Here is a 16104-nt window from a genome sequence, read left to right on the forward strand (position 1 = left end):
TCAGTCTGAGATAGAAAAGAATGATAGAGACATTTATTTGAAGTTGCAATTTTAGTTCTGACACCTGCTTCAGGATCTCCAATGATTAGATCAGGTGTATGTGCTTTAGTCCATTTCCTTGCATATGGAAATTGATCTCTAGAACTGGATCCTCCCCCATGATCCATGCTGTCTCCATCAGCATTATCTGATGCTCCCCTGTAGTTATGCTCTCTGAGACTTCAGAAATTGAATTTGATTTTTCAGGAGTTGAAGAATTAGAGCTTCCAGAATTATCAGAATTTGGCTCATCAGAACTAGATGAATCAGAACTTGAAGGGCCAGTGACAGCTTCTGATGCTTCTTGAGAGTCTTGAGATGTGGTAGTTTCTTCAGCTTGCTCCCCCTGGACAGGTGCATTTTCCTTTGGAGTTGTTACCACAGTTTCAACGACATCAGAACTTAATCCATCGGAACTTACAGGATCAGGATTTAAGTCATCAGAATTTCTAGAATCAGAATTTAAATCTTCATTCGCAAATCTCAGCTGATCATGATCATCGAAATCTTCAAGTCCAGTAATCTTCTTATCATAAAAAAAGACATTGATAGATTCCATGACAACTCTTGTTCTCAAATTGTAGACTCTGAAGGCTTTTATGGAAAGTGGATATCCAACAAAAATTCCTTCATCAACTTTAAGATCAAATTTGGACAGCTGTTTAGGATGAGTCTTAAGAACAAAACACTTGCAATCAAATACATGAAAGTATTTCAGATTTGGCTTCTTCTTCACCATCTCCTACGGTGTTTTTCCATGCTTGTTTATAAGTGTTGCATTTTGTGTAAAATAAGCAGTCTGCAAAGCTTCTGCCCAAAAATAGGTTGGTAGCTTTGCTTCATCAAGCATTGTTCGTGCAGCTTCAATAAGAGTCCTGTTCTTTCTTTCTACAACTCCATTTTGATGTGGAGTTCCAGGTGCAGAAAATTCCTGTTTGATTCCGTGATCTTTGCAGAACTCTTCCATGACTGAATTCTTGAACTCAGTGCTATTATCACTCCTTATGATTTTAACAGAATCTTTGATCAATTTATCCAGCTGTCTGACATGATCAGTTAGGGTAGATGCAGTTTCAGTCTTCTTGTGCAAGAAGTACACACAAGTGTACCTTGTGAACTTATTCACTATAACCATAGCATATTTCTTCTTTGAAATAGACATGACATTGACTGGACCAAATAGATCAACATGTAGTAGGTGATAAGGCTCAAGAATTGATGATTCAGTTTTTCTCTTGAAAGAAGATTTTATTTGTTTTGCCTTCTGACATGAATCACAAAGGCCATCAGGAGAAAATACTGTTTTTAGCAGTCCTCTCACAAGATCTTTCTTTACAAGCTCATTTATATTGTTGAAATTTAAATGAGAGAGTTTCTTGTGCCAATTCCAGCTTTCTTCAATTGATGCTCTACTCAACAGACAGATTGCAGAACCATCAGTACTTGTTGAAAGTATGGCTTCATAAATGTTACCATGCCTGTATCCTTTCAGAACCACTTTTCCTGTTGAATTACTTATAACTTCATAGTGTTCTTCAAAGAAATCCACATGATAACCTCTTTCACATATTTGACTTATACTCAACAGATTGTGTTTAAATCCTGAGACAAGAGCTACTTTTTCAATAATGACATTCCCAAAATTGATCTTGCCATATCCTAGAGTTTTTCCAATGTTGCCATCTCCATAAGAAACTTCTGGGCCAGCTTTCTCCAAAAAATTTGATAGCAGGGCTTTATTTTCAGTCATATGTCCTGAACATCCACTGTCCAGAACTAGGATGTTCTTCTTGTTGCCCTGCAATCACAAAGACCACTAATGGTTAGTTTTAAGGACCCAGACTTGCTTGGATCCTTTGGCTTTTTTAAATTTGTTAACATTTGCAGCGGATTTAACATTAGAGTTTATGCTAACAATTTTAGTATTAACAATATCCAATTTTGCATCATACCTTACACTAGAAGGAATTAAAGAAACTTTCTTCAAAGAAGGTTTTATCTGATAATAGTCATAATATAAACTATGATATTCCTTACAAGTATAAATAGAATGCCATATACTACCAAAATGAAAACAAAAATTTTGTGGCTTAAATCTAACAAACTGATTCTTAACTCCCGACTTAGAAGGTAAGGAGTTTATATTCTTATTCTTCCTGCAAAAAGAAGCCAGATGGTTAGAGTTTCCACATTTATAGTATTTCTTTCTAGGAGCATTAGGAACAGACATATAATTGTTACTTTTATTCATACCTTCCTTTTCATTCCTATTTTTCCTAGCTACCTTTACCTTGTTTACACTGGTAATCTCTTTCAACTTATGTTTAAGTTGCTTCTTTGTCGTTAAGCCTATATTAACTTCAGTTGGTTTATCCTGTTCTAATTTGTCAGAAGTTGACTCTGCTATCACTTCTGTCTCAATATCTTTCATCTTTTCAGAATCAGACTTTATGGTTTTAGATACAAATTTAACAGGATTTACCTTTGGCTTAGTAGTCTGTTTAACAATAATTGGCTTAACTTGTTCAGTTCCTTTTTCACTTTTCTCATCTCCATAACCTAAGCCCTCTTTCCAGTTTCCACTACTTAGTATATCCTGAGTTGCTCTGCCAGAGTTAGTCCAAGTCCTGATAATCTCTCTCTCCTTTTCTAACTCAGTTTTTAGAGATTTATTCATTTTTAGCACTTCATCTCCAATATAGAAAGCATCATCTCTATCTTTCTGAGTTTGATGGAACATAACTAACTCTTTTTCTAAATAATCATTCCTCTTTTTAAAAGCAAGATTTTCAGAAGTTAATCTTTCACATGTTAAAGTTTGATCTCTATAGCTAATAAACATGGTTTTAAGATATAATTTCAACTCAGTAATATCATCAGTATGAAAGGCATAAGTTGTTTGAGGTACCTTTAACTCAGCAGCATCAGAACTGTTATCAGCATTTGCCATCAAGGCATAGTTCTCCTCATCTTCAGAATCTGAGGTATCTGTCCAGCTTTTCTTCTTTCTGATAAGAGCCTTGCCTTTATCACTCTTTCCTTTGTTGCAGTCAGGAGATATGTGGCCTTTCTCACCACAGTTGTAGCATTTGACATTTGAGTAATCTCCTCTGTCAGACTTTCCTCATTTGCCTTCAGATTTTCTGAAGCCCTTCTTATCAGAACTTCTACCTCTCCTGGAAAACTTCTTTCCTCCTCTGAATTTCTTGTAGGCTATCTTTGTGATACCCTTCACCATAAGAGCACACAGCTTCATCATCTCTTCATCAGCATCTACTTCAGGTAGACTTTCAGTTTCTGAATCATCATCATAAGAACTTGATGATTCTGAATCAGACTTTATGATGAGAGCCTTTCCTTTTCCTTTCTTTGAGAGAACCACTTTGGGGGATTCCTCCTCAGCATTAAGAGAAATTGTTCTTGACTTTATCCCATGTCTCTTGCTTCTTTGATCCATCTCAAGTTCATAAGTCTTACGCATTCCATAAATTTCATCAAGAGTAGTTTCATCAAGATCATAGTCATCTCTTATAATAGTAGATTTCAAATCCCAACTTTCAGGAAGAGCTAAAAGGAATTTTAGATTTGAATCTTCAATGTCATATTCCTTGTCCACCAGTGACAGATCATTCAAGAGTTTGAAAAATCTGTCATATAAGTCAGTTAATGACTCATCACTTTTCGAGTCAAAGTGCTCATACTCTTGAGTGAGTATATTCCTCATATTTTTCTTGATTGCATCAGTTCCCTAACACCTTGTCTCCAAAGCATCCCATATCTCCTTTGAAGTTTTGCATTGAATTACCCTATTTGACATGACATTATCAATGGCACTATGCAGCAAATGCCTTACCTTTGCATCCTTGACAATAGATGAGATATCTTCAGCTATGTATTCACTTTTCTCCTTTGGTATGGTCTTTGCTGGATGATCTGCAACTACAACAGAGAGCTTGGTTGGCTTATATGGTCCTTCATAAATTCTGTCAAGGTATTCTGGATCTGTAGCTTCCATAAACATAGCCATCTTCACTTTCCATATGGGATACTCAGAAGGTCTCAACATGGGAACCCTGATAGTCTCATATCGACTATGGGTTTGAGTCTTTGGAGTTTCTTCAGTTTTGGCGGGCTTGGTTGGATTTTCTGCTTCTTCAAACATGATTGTTTTGGATCTTTACTTTATGTATGTTGACAGATGCGCTCTAATACCACTTGTTAGGTCACACAACACTGTAGAAGGGGGTTGAATACAGTGTAGAATACAATCAAATCGATTTAAAGTACAAGTAACAGAAAACAAATGTATTCGATATAATAAACTCTGTTACAATGGAACTGTTCTCTCTCAGTGATGAACAAATATCATGAGAGCTGCTAGGTTACAATATATGATCTTCTCGATGGTCGTAACTCTTATAGAGTAAACCTATGTCTGTGTTTATATAGAAACACAGTTACAAGATAACTTCTAGTTGATATGGAATATAATTTTGTCTCCTAAAATATATCAACCAGATATCTTATATAATTCTTCTAGTCCTCTAACTCTTTCCATGCATATCTTCTTCTTGTATTAGTCTCGATCTTCTTTCCTGTGAATCAGCTTCCTTCCTTAACTATTAGTCCTCCAATACTTAAGTTCTGATTTCCATCTTCTGATATTATCTTCTAATAATCTAAGTCCTGATATCCTTAAGTCCTGACTTCCAGTAAGTCCCGATTCCAGTAAGTACTGATATTTCCTGTTAGTTAAGATCTGAAAACTAAACATGAAACATATTAGACATGACATCTCAAATATATCCAACAACTCTTATTTACTTTCAATAACCAGGACTGTCTAATTACAAAAGCTACTGGAAATTTATTGCCTCAGAACTTCAAATGAAATTTTAAAATCAAAGAATCAAGGGTACAAGGAGGAAAATTAAAGAAGACATAGATACGATTGAGACCAACCATACAAGTACGTAAGATGGCCAGTCTTAGTACTGCATAGTGTACAACACCTAATTCGGTGGCGTCTCACCAGACCCTTTGTCACACAGACAAACAGTCAAATCATATGCATTGACTTCCCTCAATCAACTGATAGAATTACCGAGGAAGGAAAAAATGTTTAGATAGAGAATTCACAAATAGGAAGGGGAAATCTGATTTATGATGAGATCAACAGAACCCTAAATTGCTTAATTCAAACTTTGACTTTCTTACGGGAAAAATAAGCAACTTATTAAGCCATAGACAATCATCCTGGGAAACAAGATGCGTCTCAAGAAACATGTATGAGGGTTTAAGATATAACAACAATACTGATCCACATACTCCATAAAACTTGGGCGGCATAGAAGCCATTAACTTCTGTCCCAACATACTAACTGGACTCACCGAAGTCGCACACTTGTCCAGCAACATCACTTACAATAATTAGGAATAATATTGATATTTCTTTCGCTAATACATTAAGGATCCGCTCAAGAACTGAATTCTCGTAGCCAGACTTATTTTCTCGATAGGGGAACTAGAAATCTCTATCGGACATTACCAGTAATACCTATACGAAGAAGACGTATTCTAGGCTAAGGCAGTTCCAGTCAATCCTTAATAGACGTCAGGGTTAGGCCTCCGAAACCCTTGACAGAACTCTTAGACTCGCTCCTCTAATTGAGTTGCTGACTCACATCTATATATAAACCTTCCTGCTCTCTTTTGACTCTACTCCTAACCTAAATCAGGGACTCAGACCTGTAGCTCTAATACCAACTGTGAAGGCCTCAACCCCGAGGTCAGGAATTGACGTCACCAATAACAATAATAACAAACATAATATAATCCAAGTTATTAATAATACATAACCATGACCCCTTTACCAAGACCTTTTCCAGGTTTAAGTATGATTTAGGTTACAACAACCACAAAACCAACTTATAACAAGCCATCCTGACGCAACTAACTTAACACAGCAACTCAACAGACCATCTTTGGTCCAACACAAATACCTCAACGGAGCCTGGTACGGATGGAACTGGAACTCGGCCCTTACTACGATGAAAGAATCTTCTAAGCATCTGCAATACATATTTACAAAATATTCTACAAGGTTTAGCAATCAATTGCTCAGCAGTACCACTATATGAATAACAAGTAAAATGATTTAAATTAAAGCAGTTATAGGAACATAATTCATAACTCGTTAGAAAACAAATAAAACATGTGTAAACTGGATATTCAAAACTAGCATGCTCTATAAAATAAAATCAGCAGTAGTGTGCTGTGCATAAATACCAGAGTTCAATTTTAGCATGCTATTTTCATTTCCAATACCACTGTTCCATTACAGGAACCATAAAACCATCTGTCCCGTTACGGGGACCATAAAACCATTTGTTTCGTTACAGGAACCACAAAGCTATTTATTCCATTACTGGAACCACAATCACAATCAGATATGTATTGGATGTTATTTAGGGACTGCTGATCAGGTCTCCACACAAGTCATCTAGGATAGTTGGCCAGGCTATCACAAAAATAGTCTAGGAAAGCTGATCAGGCTTTTACACAAATTAACCGGATCCGCAGAGACTAGCTAGGTCTTTGATTAACTATGCTAGACTAATCCGTGAAAATAGGGTGCACAACCGAATTAGCCACTTACGCAACGTCATCCAATATCTGATTCATTTTATCCAGTTTTCAAAATTACTTTTACCAATCTCTTTTTAAAAACCATTATGTCATAACACACCATTCAAAACTTCCTTTCATTTTAATCACTTTTTAGAGATAGGTACTTTCAGAAGTTACTTGTCCCCAAAAATATATTTAAACAACATTTCCAAATATAGGGGATACTTAACTTAAAACATTTCTGTTCCTGTTTGAAAATAAAACAATATTTCATTCATATATACTGAACCATAAGAGTATGGTCAGGGTACTTGCCTTGCAGAGCTTACAACTATCACTAACGCTCGACTTTTTCGCCTTACAATCAGACTATCCTGGACCCGACTTTGACACTGAGGTCCTTCGCTTGGAACTTTGCTGAGCTTGTCGACTGATCACTAGATTATCTTTAGTCTAACGTCAATTCTCGAGTCCTTCGACTAGTACCTACATAGCTAAACTACTCTAGGTTAGACATTCGATTATGCTTGACATATCCTCGCTAACGAACCTACCCATTCGATAACAATCCCGACTCGTACATTTTCGGATTATCATAATTTACATAACAATTAAGTTCATACATTCACAACTCGGTTCGATAATCACTTTCGGAATATACATATACTTGTTGCTTCGGAAATCAGGGTTGTTAGCTAATATACCACATATTTGATCATGACACACAAGTAAATCTCCTAAAATATTTATAATTATATAGTTATATATGTCTGACCGGTAGTCCCGATAATCACAGGATATGCCCCTATTTTTGAATAATTTTTTCCCAAAAAATCGGGTGGCACCTCCTCTGTTTGTCAACCTACCCGTCGAAATATAATCAACGTCTCAATCAATAAAAACCCAACAATTAGTCCAACTATTACAATTCACCATCCAAAATACATGCTCGACTTAGATATAAAATAACTAATTTTCGTTTTAAAAATAATTTTAGAAATTAAATTAATGTTTTAAAATTTTTAGGACTCGGAATTAATTCATCACGGTCTACTGTCGGCTCGCAGAGACTTATCTCCGACGGCAACGAAAATTCGGTGGTGCCAAATTATTACGGGTTTCCAACACAAATTTCTCCTGATTAAACTTTCATAATTATCAAAAATAAAATTCAGAAATCAAGTATATTTCATTGAATTTTATTCTTAGAAAATTAAAAATAAACACTTCGAATTCATCCAAGAAACTGGAGAATGAAATAGCAGCAAGAAAATCGATAGCCAGACAACCTCACAACAACCTCACAACAATCTCACTATAACACACGCATGCCACAAATGCGCAGACCACTGCGTCGGAAAAGAATCCGGCGACGGCCGGAAAGAAACAGCAGGGACGACAACAAGGCAAGCAACATCAACGAATTCCATACGTATATACATATATATAAGCGTACATATACAACAAACTCAACATAATAAATCTGGGGTATCTTACCAGCGACGAATGAAAGGAAGAGCAGAGGGGAGTTGTGACGCCCTCCAAACCCGGGATCTAGATTTGGGGGTCACTCGCCAATAAACTAAAATAAAATAATTACAGCGGAATAATATAATAAATACGACCCCTTTACCTGCACTGGATCGATCACAGGTTATAGTATGGAACAGGCACTACTACAAATCAAGTGTTATTACAAACCATAGTCTAATTAGTTTTACAACTTATTCAAATTTTATTACAAACCTCTAGACTAATTAAGTATCCCAAACTGTCTACCTGGAAACACACCAACTATTTACAAACACATAACCTCTGGTCAGACCTGGAACTTAAGCTTGCCCTGGCCTAGCTGAAAGAATCAAGATAAGAAACAAGTATGAGCGAAAGAAATGCTCAGCAAGTAGTAAATAGCTTATGATTTGGAATAACAACAGTATATCTGATGAACAAAACTAACTACAATAACTGAACAGTATCAAAACTGATATAAATTTGATAATAAACAACATTTGCAATATATTATGTTTTGGGATTGGAATCCTCGAACGACGGTGTGTTGCCGCCGGTGATCAGCCGCGGAGCAACACCGGTATGCCGAAGCATATCCAACTAAACAAAAGGTACCCAAGGCACATATTGGCCTAGCAAAGTGTTATATCATGTATAACACATAGCTCACACTGGACCGCCATCACGGCCTCTTACGCAACCATCCATCCCATAAAAACAATTTTCCGTCAAAGGAGTCGAATCAAATGACATCCTTAACCACATAACTCCCCATTTCTCATGGTCCGGAGTTCTCTCAACACCCAATGGCGAAATAACCGAACAATTAGTTATTCGCTAATTTCAATTCAAAGCGTCACTACATAGAGTAATTTATAGCGAAACATAAAACGTTTAACTATTCTGAACTTAGAATAGTATAGATATTGAAAGAATAAAGTCCAGAGTCAATATCAATTGAATGATAAATAAAGATATAGGTACTTGCATAATATAATTTGAAATGAACATCACTTGAACGATAAGTGAAGTTGGGGTTACTTGCCTGGTATGCTTGACAACTTCTTACTATAACTCTGCTTATAACTGCTGGCTACTATCTCCGTTTAACACTTGACTGCACTCATTGCTACTCGATTCTATAAACAAAAGGACTATTTTAATTGACAGAACTAAACTCAATTGACGTAACTATACGTCTTGACCTCTACCCGATCGTTTTTAACTAAGCATGGCATTTTAAACTGTAACCAGATAGCATGCATACCACATAACACATAATCAGAGCATTCATATAACACGCAATCCCATATTTCATGTAACACATACGTCAGATCATTAAAAGATACGCCTCAGTGCGTTCAGAATGAAAATCAATTCAATATTAACATTTATCGATCAAATACCGACTCAAACTGATACACACATTAAATGATATTGCAATACAAAAGAAATTAGGTCTCAAAAGTATTTTTATTGGAAGCGCAACATTTTTCTGAGTCTGTACGCATTCGTTTCAAATTAAACGGACGAACGGTTTGTTTATAAATATCTTGTCCCAACAACACATAATTAGGTTTTGTAAAAATTACATATCCTCGTTCGACGTCTCCGATAATTATAGGTTACGTTCCCGTATTTTCAGAATTAATTTCCCGAAAATCGGGCAGCGTCTCCTTTGTTTATCGGCCTACCCGTCGAACACTCGACGTCAAATTCACAACAATCCAATTTCACAACTACAATCCCAATATTCAAGAATCCCAATCACCGATACATTTCAAATGTTAATTATTATTATTTATTTTTATTCATATTTTTATTCGTATTTTATGTTTTTGTTCGTATTTTTATTTTATTCGTAGGACTCAGATAAAATCATCATCGCCCACCGTCGGCTCGCCGAGGCTCATCGTCGACGGCGGTAAAATTTTGCGGGTACCCGATAAATCCTCTGGTTTCCAACGCAAAATTCCACCGATTATTCAAAATATTTTCCGCGCGTAACCTTCATATCATGAATATTATTCAAAATAATTATCCGGCAGGAAATAACTTAATAAAATTAATATTATAATAAAGTCCACAGTCACACGCGCGATACGCACAGAAACGAAAAGAACAGAACAATCAGCCGGACAATCAACCGGAAACAGGGAACAACACAGCCGAAATATTGGCCACGCACAGACACACACACGCAAAGCACACACAATACACACACAATCGATACGCAGATACACACATAGATATATGCATACACAGCCAAACAGGAACGAACTGAAACCAGCAATCGGAACAAAACGACAGCCAGAGAATAAGGCGGAGGCGGAGGAGATTACCAAAAAATGAACCGGAGAATCAGGCGATGGCAAGGGAAAATAGGGGCAAACGGGGAATACGAAGATGAATTAGAGGGATGAAGGAGAGAAACACAGAAATGTTGACAGAGGAGAGATTGGAGAGAAAGAGAGTGACGGGAGAGATGAGAAAGAGGAGAGAGAGAGCCGAGAGAAATAGAGAGAGACAGTCGGTTGGAAGAGAGAAAGGAAGAGATAAGGTTAAATGGATTTATCAGGTTTTGTTTCGCTATTACTCGACTCTAACATCGCGAATTCAGTAATTTTAACGAATAACTTACAAGTAAAGTAACACGATAATTCACGAAAATAGTTTTTTTTTTTTTTTAAAAAAAATTCCAAAATAGTTTAAAGATAGTAATATAAATTTTAGAAATTTTAAAATCATTTTTGGTACGCAACTAGTACCCACCTTTAATAATTTAACGAATAAATGTGTGGGTGAATAAAAGCCAGAAAATTGCCGGAATAATTTTAAAACTCTCAAAATATTTAAAAGTTAATAAAATAAAATTTTCATGATTTTTGAAATATCTTGGAATTAAATATTGACTTTACAGTTAAATGGAGTCAAAAAAAATCATTTAAAGATAATTAATAAATAAAATATTGATTTCTAAATTTTATAAACTTCTAAAAATAAAAAAAAATTATGAAGTAATAAAATGATTTTAGAGATAATCAAATATTTATGAAAGTAATTCTTTAACAAAATCACTTTTAATTATAAAAACAAAATAACACAACTAATTACACAAATGATACTCGAATACCAATAATCTCACTTAATTAATAAAGATATTAACAAAAGTAATATCCAACTGACAGAACCTATACACATAGTTTATTTTGTAAATACTGGGAAAATAATTAATAAATCCATATAGCATTATAAAATCATACACCGATCCAAAAATTACCAGAAAAACCCGATGACACGTAAAATGCATTCAAACGCGCATAAAATCAAATAAAACAGATATATTAATAAAGACGCTGATAAATACGCGTCTCAATTGCAGATAGATTCATATAATTGCAGTTTAAGCATATTTTAATCAATCAAAAAAAATCTCTGGCCCACACAGAAACACACATAACTGTTATAACATCTCATATCATAGCAACAATTACTTTAAATTTATAAAACACACAATATTTATTTATTTAACATATAATATTCACATAATTTTCCCGGATATTACATCCTTCCCCCCTTAACAGGATTCTGTCCTCAGAATCAACCTAGGAAAATAAATGAGGATACTTGGATTGCATTTCGCTTTCCAATTCCCAAGTTGACTCTTCAACCTTGGGATTCCTCCACAAGACTCGCACTAAAGATACAGATTTATTCCTAAGCACTCTTTCTTTCTTATCTAAAATCTGCACTGGTTGCTCTACAAAAGACAAATCTGGCTGGATCTCTATTGGCTCGTATTCTATCACATGATTCGAATCAGGAAAATAACGCTTCAACATTGACACGTGGAACACATTGTGAATATGCTGCATGTGAGGGGGTAACGCTAATTCGTAAGCAACCTTTCCCACACGCTTCAAAATCTCAAAAGGGCCAACATAACGTGGACTCAGTTTTCCTTTCTTTCCAAATCTTGATAAACCTTTCCAAGGTGAGACCTTTAATAGCACTGCTTCACCAACTTCAAATTCCATATCTTTTCTGGTAGGATCAGCATATTTGCGTTGACGATCTTGAGCTGCTGTTAATCTTTTCCGAATGAGTTCTATTTTCTCCTTCGTCTGTTGGATCAATTCTGGACCCAAAATCTTTCTTTCACCAACTTCTTCCCAACATATTGGAGATCTGCATCTTCTCCCGTACAAAGCTTCGTAAGGCGGCATTCCAATACTGGCATGATAACTGTTATTGTAGGAGAATTCAACTAATGGCAAATGCTCGTCCCAACTCCCTTCAAAATCTAGTGTACATACCCTTAGCATATCTTCAATAGTCTGAATCGTTCTTTCACTTTGACCGTCTGTCTGCGGATGATACGCGGTACTCATGTTCAGCTTCGTTCCGAGACAATCTTGAAAACTTCTCCAAAATCTTGAATTAAATCGAGGATCTCTGTCTGAAACTATGGATACTGGAACTCCGTGTCTTATCACAATTTCTTTAAGATATAACCGTACCAATTTATCCATTGAGAATCTCTCGTTGATAGGAAGAAAATGCGCTGACTTCGTCAATCTGTCAATAATAACCCAAATAGCATCATGATTCGCCCTGGTCCTCGGTAATCCAACTACGAAATCCATCGCTATATGCTCCCATTTCCATTCTGGAATGTCCAATGGTTGTATCAGTCCACTGGGCCTTTGATGTTCCGCTTTGACTCGGTGGCAAGTGTAACACTTACTTACCCATTCTGCAATTTCCTTCTTCATGCTTGGCCACCAAAAGTTTTCTCTTAAGTCTCTGTACATCTTCGTACTCCCGGGATGAATTGAATATCTAGAGTTGTGAGCGTCTCGAAGAATTTCATCTTTCAGCTCGGCTACATTGGGTATCCATATTCTGGAAGAAAATCTTAATATCCCTTTATCATCCTTTTGACTCCCTATCTCTTCTCCTGTCAAACTGTCTCGTTCATGGCTCATAACTTCCTCCTGACATCTTCTTATTTTCTCTAATAGTTCTGGTTGAAAAAACATTGCACATAACACCTCTATAGACATACTTGGAATACTGACCTCTATTTCTAGCTTCTCAAATTCCTTGATCAATTCCTCTGATGAAATTATCATATTTAACCTTTCTTTTCTGCTCAGAGCGTCGGCCACCACATTTGCTTTGCCTGGATGATAGTTAATAATACAGTCATAGTCCTTGATTAGTTCTAACCATCTTCGTTGTCTCATGTTTAATTCCTTCTGGGTAAAGATATACTTCAAACTCTTGTGGTCCGTGTAGATCTCGCACTTTTCCCCATAAAGATAATGCCTCCAAATCTTCAATGCAAATACTATAGCTGCCAATTCCAGATCATGCGTTGGATACTTCTCTTCGTGTGGTTTCAACTGTCTTGAAGCGTAAGCTATCACCTTGTCATGCTGCATCAAAACACATCCTAATCCTTTGTACGACGCGTCACTGTAGATCACAAAATTTCCTTGTTCATTTGGCAAGACTAGTACTGGAGAAGATACTAATCTATTCTTTAATTCCTGGAAACTTTCTTCGCACTTCTCATCCCATTCAAATTTCTGGTTCTTCCTGGTGAGCTTTGTCAATGGCGTAGCTATCTTTGTAAAATCTTGCACAAATCTTCTGTAGTAACCTGCCAATCCCATGAAACTTCTTACTTCCGTTGGTGTTTTTGGCCTCTCCCAGTTGATCACGGCTTCAATCTTTGCTGGATCCACTTCCACTCCTTTATTACTAATCACGTGCCCAAGAAATCGTACTTCTTTTAACCAAAATTCACACTTGGAAAACTTTGCGTATAACTTCTCCTGTCGCAGTATCTCCAGAACTATCCTCAAATGCTCTACATGCTCCTCTTCTGTTTTGGAATAGATCAAGATGTCGTCTATAAACACGATCATGAATTTATCCAAATACTTTTTAAATACTCGATTCATCAGATCCATGAAAGCTGCTGGTGCGTTAGTTAATCCAAATGCCATCACTAGAAACTCATAATGCCCATATCTGGTTCTAAATGCGGTCTTCGGAATGTCTTCAGGCTTGATCTTTAGTTGATGATATCCGGATCTTAAATCAATCTTAGAAAACCATACAGCGCCTCGCAATTGGTCAAACAAATCATCGATCCTTGGTAACGGATACTTGTTCTTAATGGTTAGCTTATTCAGTTCTCGATAGTCGATACATAACCGCATACTCCCGTCCTTCTTCTTGACAAACAGTACTGGTGCGCCCCATGGGGATACACTGGGTCTTATAACTCCTTTCTCCAAAAGATCTTGCAACTGAGATGCCAATTCTTTCATTTCCACTGGTGCCATCCGGTACGGGGCTTTAGAAACTGGTTCTGTTCCGGGTGCTAGATCAATTGCAAACTCAATTTCTCTGTCTGGAGGTAATCCTGGTAGATCGTCTGGAAAGACATCTGAAAATTCGTTGACAATTGGAATCGCTTCTAATGTTGGAACTTCCTTGCTGGTGTCTATCACATGGGCCAAATATGCTTCACAATTCTGACGCAATAACTTCTTCACTTGAGCGATCGTTAAGAACTTCTTCTCTTGCTTATTTCCTCGGAATATCACCTTCTTCTTATTATCCAAGGTCTGAAGTCTCACTTTCCTATTCTTACAATCAATCTGGGCGTTATTTTCTGACAACCAATCCATTCCTAAAATAACATCAAATTCTCCCAACTTAAAAGGTATCAAGTTGGCATAGAAATAATGTCCTCCTATCTCAACATCGCACCTCGGGCACACTCGGTCGACTAAAACTTGATTCTTATTAGCTAACTCTATTATTAATGCTTGTTCTAACAACTTAACTTCGCAATGCAGTTTATCGACAAAATTTTGAGAAATAAATGACCTCGTAGCTCCAGAATCAAATAAAACTTTAGCATCTACGGAGTTGACTGGAAGCGTACCTGCAACCACGTCTGAACTCTGAACAGCATCCTTCATAGTCATATTGAATGTCCTAGCCTTTGGCTGGTCCTTTGTTGGTGGTCCTTCAATCCTTGGCACATTAGCAGTTGGTTCAATTGTCTGGCAGTCCCTGGCAATATGCCCCATCTTTCCACATTTAAAGCACACTGTCCCTGATCTTTGAGCTGTAGTCTGACTTCGACACTCATTAGCATAGTGTCCCTTCTGATTGCACTTATAACACAACACATTAGCCTTACAAATCCCAAAATGCCTTCTACCACAAAATTTGCACTCTGACGCAGGTGGACGATTGGGTCTCTGCTGATTTGAATTCTGAAAACGGTTGCCTTGTCCTCCATTTTCTGATTGTGGTCTCTTGAATCCCACATTCCTATTACCCTGAAATCCTGGCCTTTTGTTGAAACGGTCCTGAAAATTACTTGACTGCTGACCTCCCTCTGAGGTTTCCATTTTCCTTTTCTTCCCATCATTTCCTTTCTGAGACATATCACTCCTACTCTCAATCACCATTGCCTTCTGAACCATTGCCACATATGAAGTCAACTCAAACATGGCCACTCTGTTCTGAATCCAAAACTTCAATCCCTGTTCAAATCTTCTGGCTTTCTTTTCATTTGTATCAACCTGGTCTGGCACGAACCTTGCTAACTCAGTAAACTTAGCCTCGTATTCAGCCATGGTAAGATCACCCTGGGTCAGGTTCAAGAACTTAATCTCCATTTGATTCTTCATATACCTCGGGAAATACTTCTACATGAACAACTCTGTGAATTTCTCCCAAGTTATAAACTCACCTCCTTCCAATGCTCGCGTGGATTCCCACCAATAGTTCGCCTCGCCCTTCAAAAAGTAGCTTGCAAACTTGGTCTTCTGCTCAGCTCCTGCTCCGACCAATTCAAAAGCCTTTTCCATTTCCTTGAGCCATGCATTG

The sequence above is a fragment of the Apium graveolens genome, chromosome 2, assembly GCF_009905375.1.
Source record: "Apium graveolens cultivar Ventura chromosome 2, ASM990537v1, whole genome shotgun sequence".
Lineage (NCBI taxonomy): Eukaryota > Viridiplantae > Streptophyta > Magnoliopsida > Apiales > Apiaceae > Apium > Apium graveolens.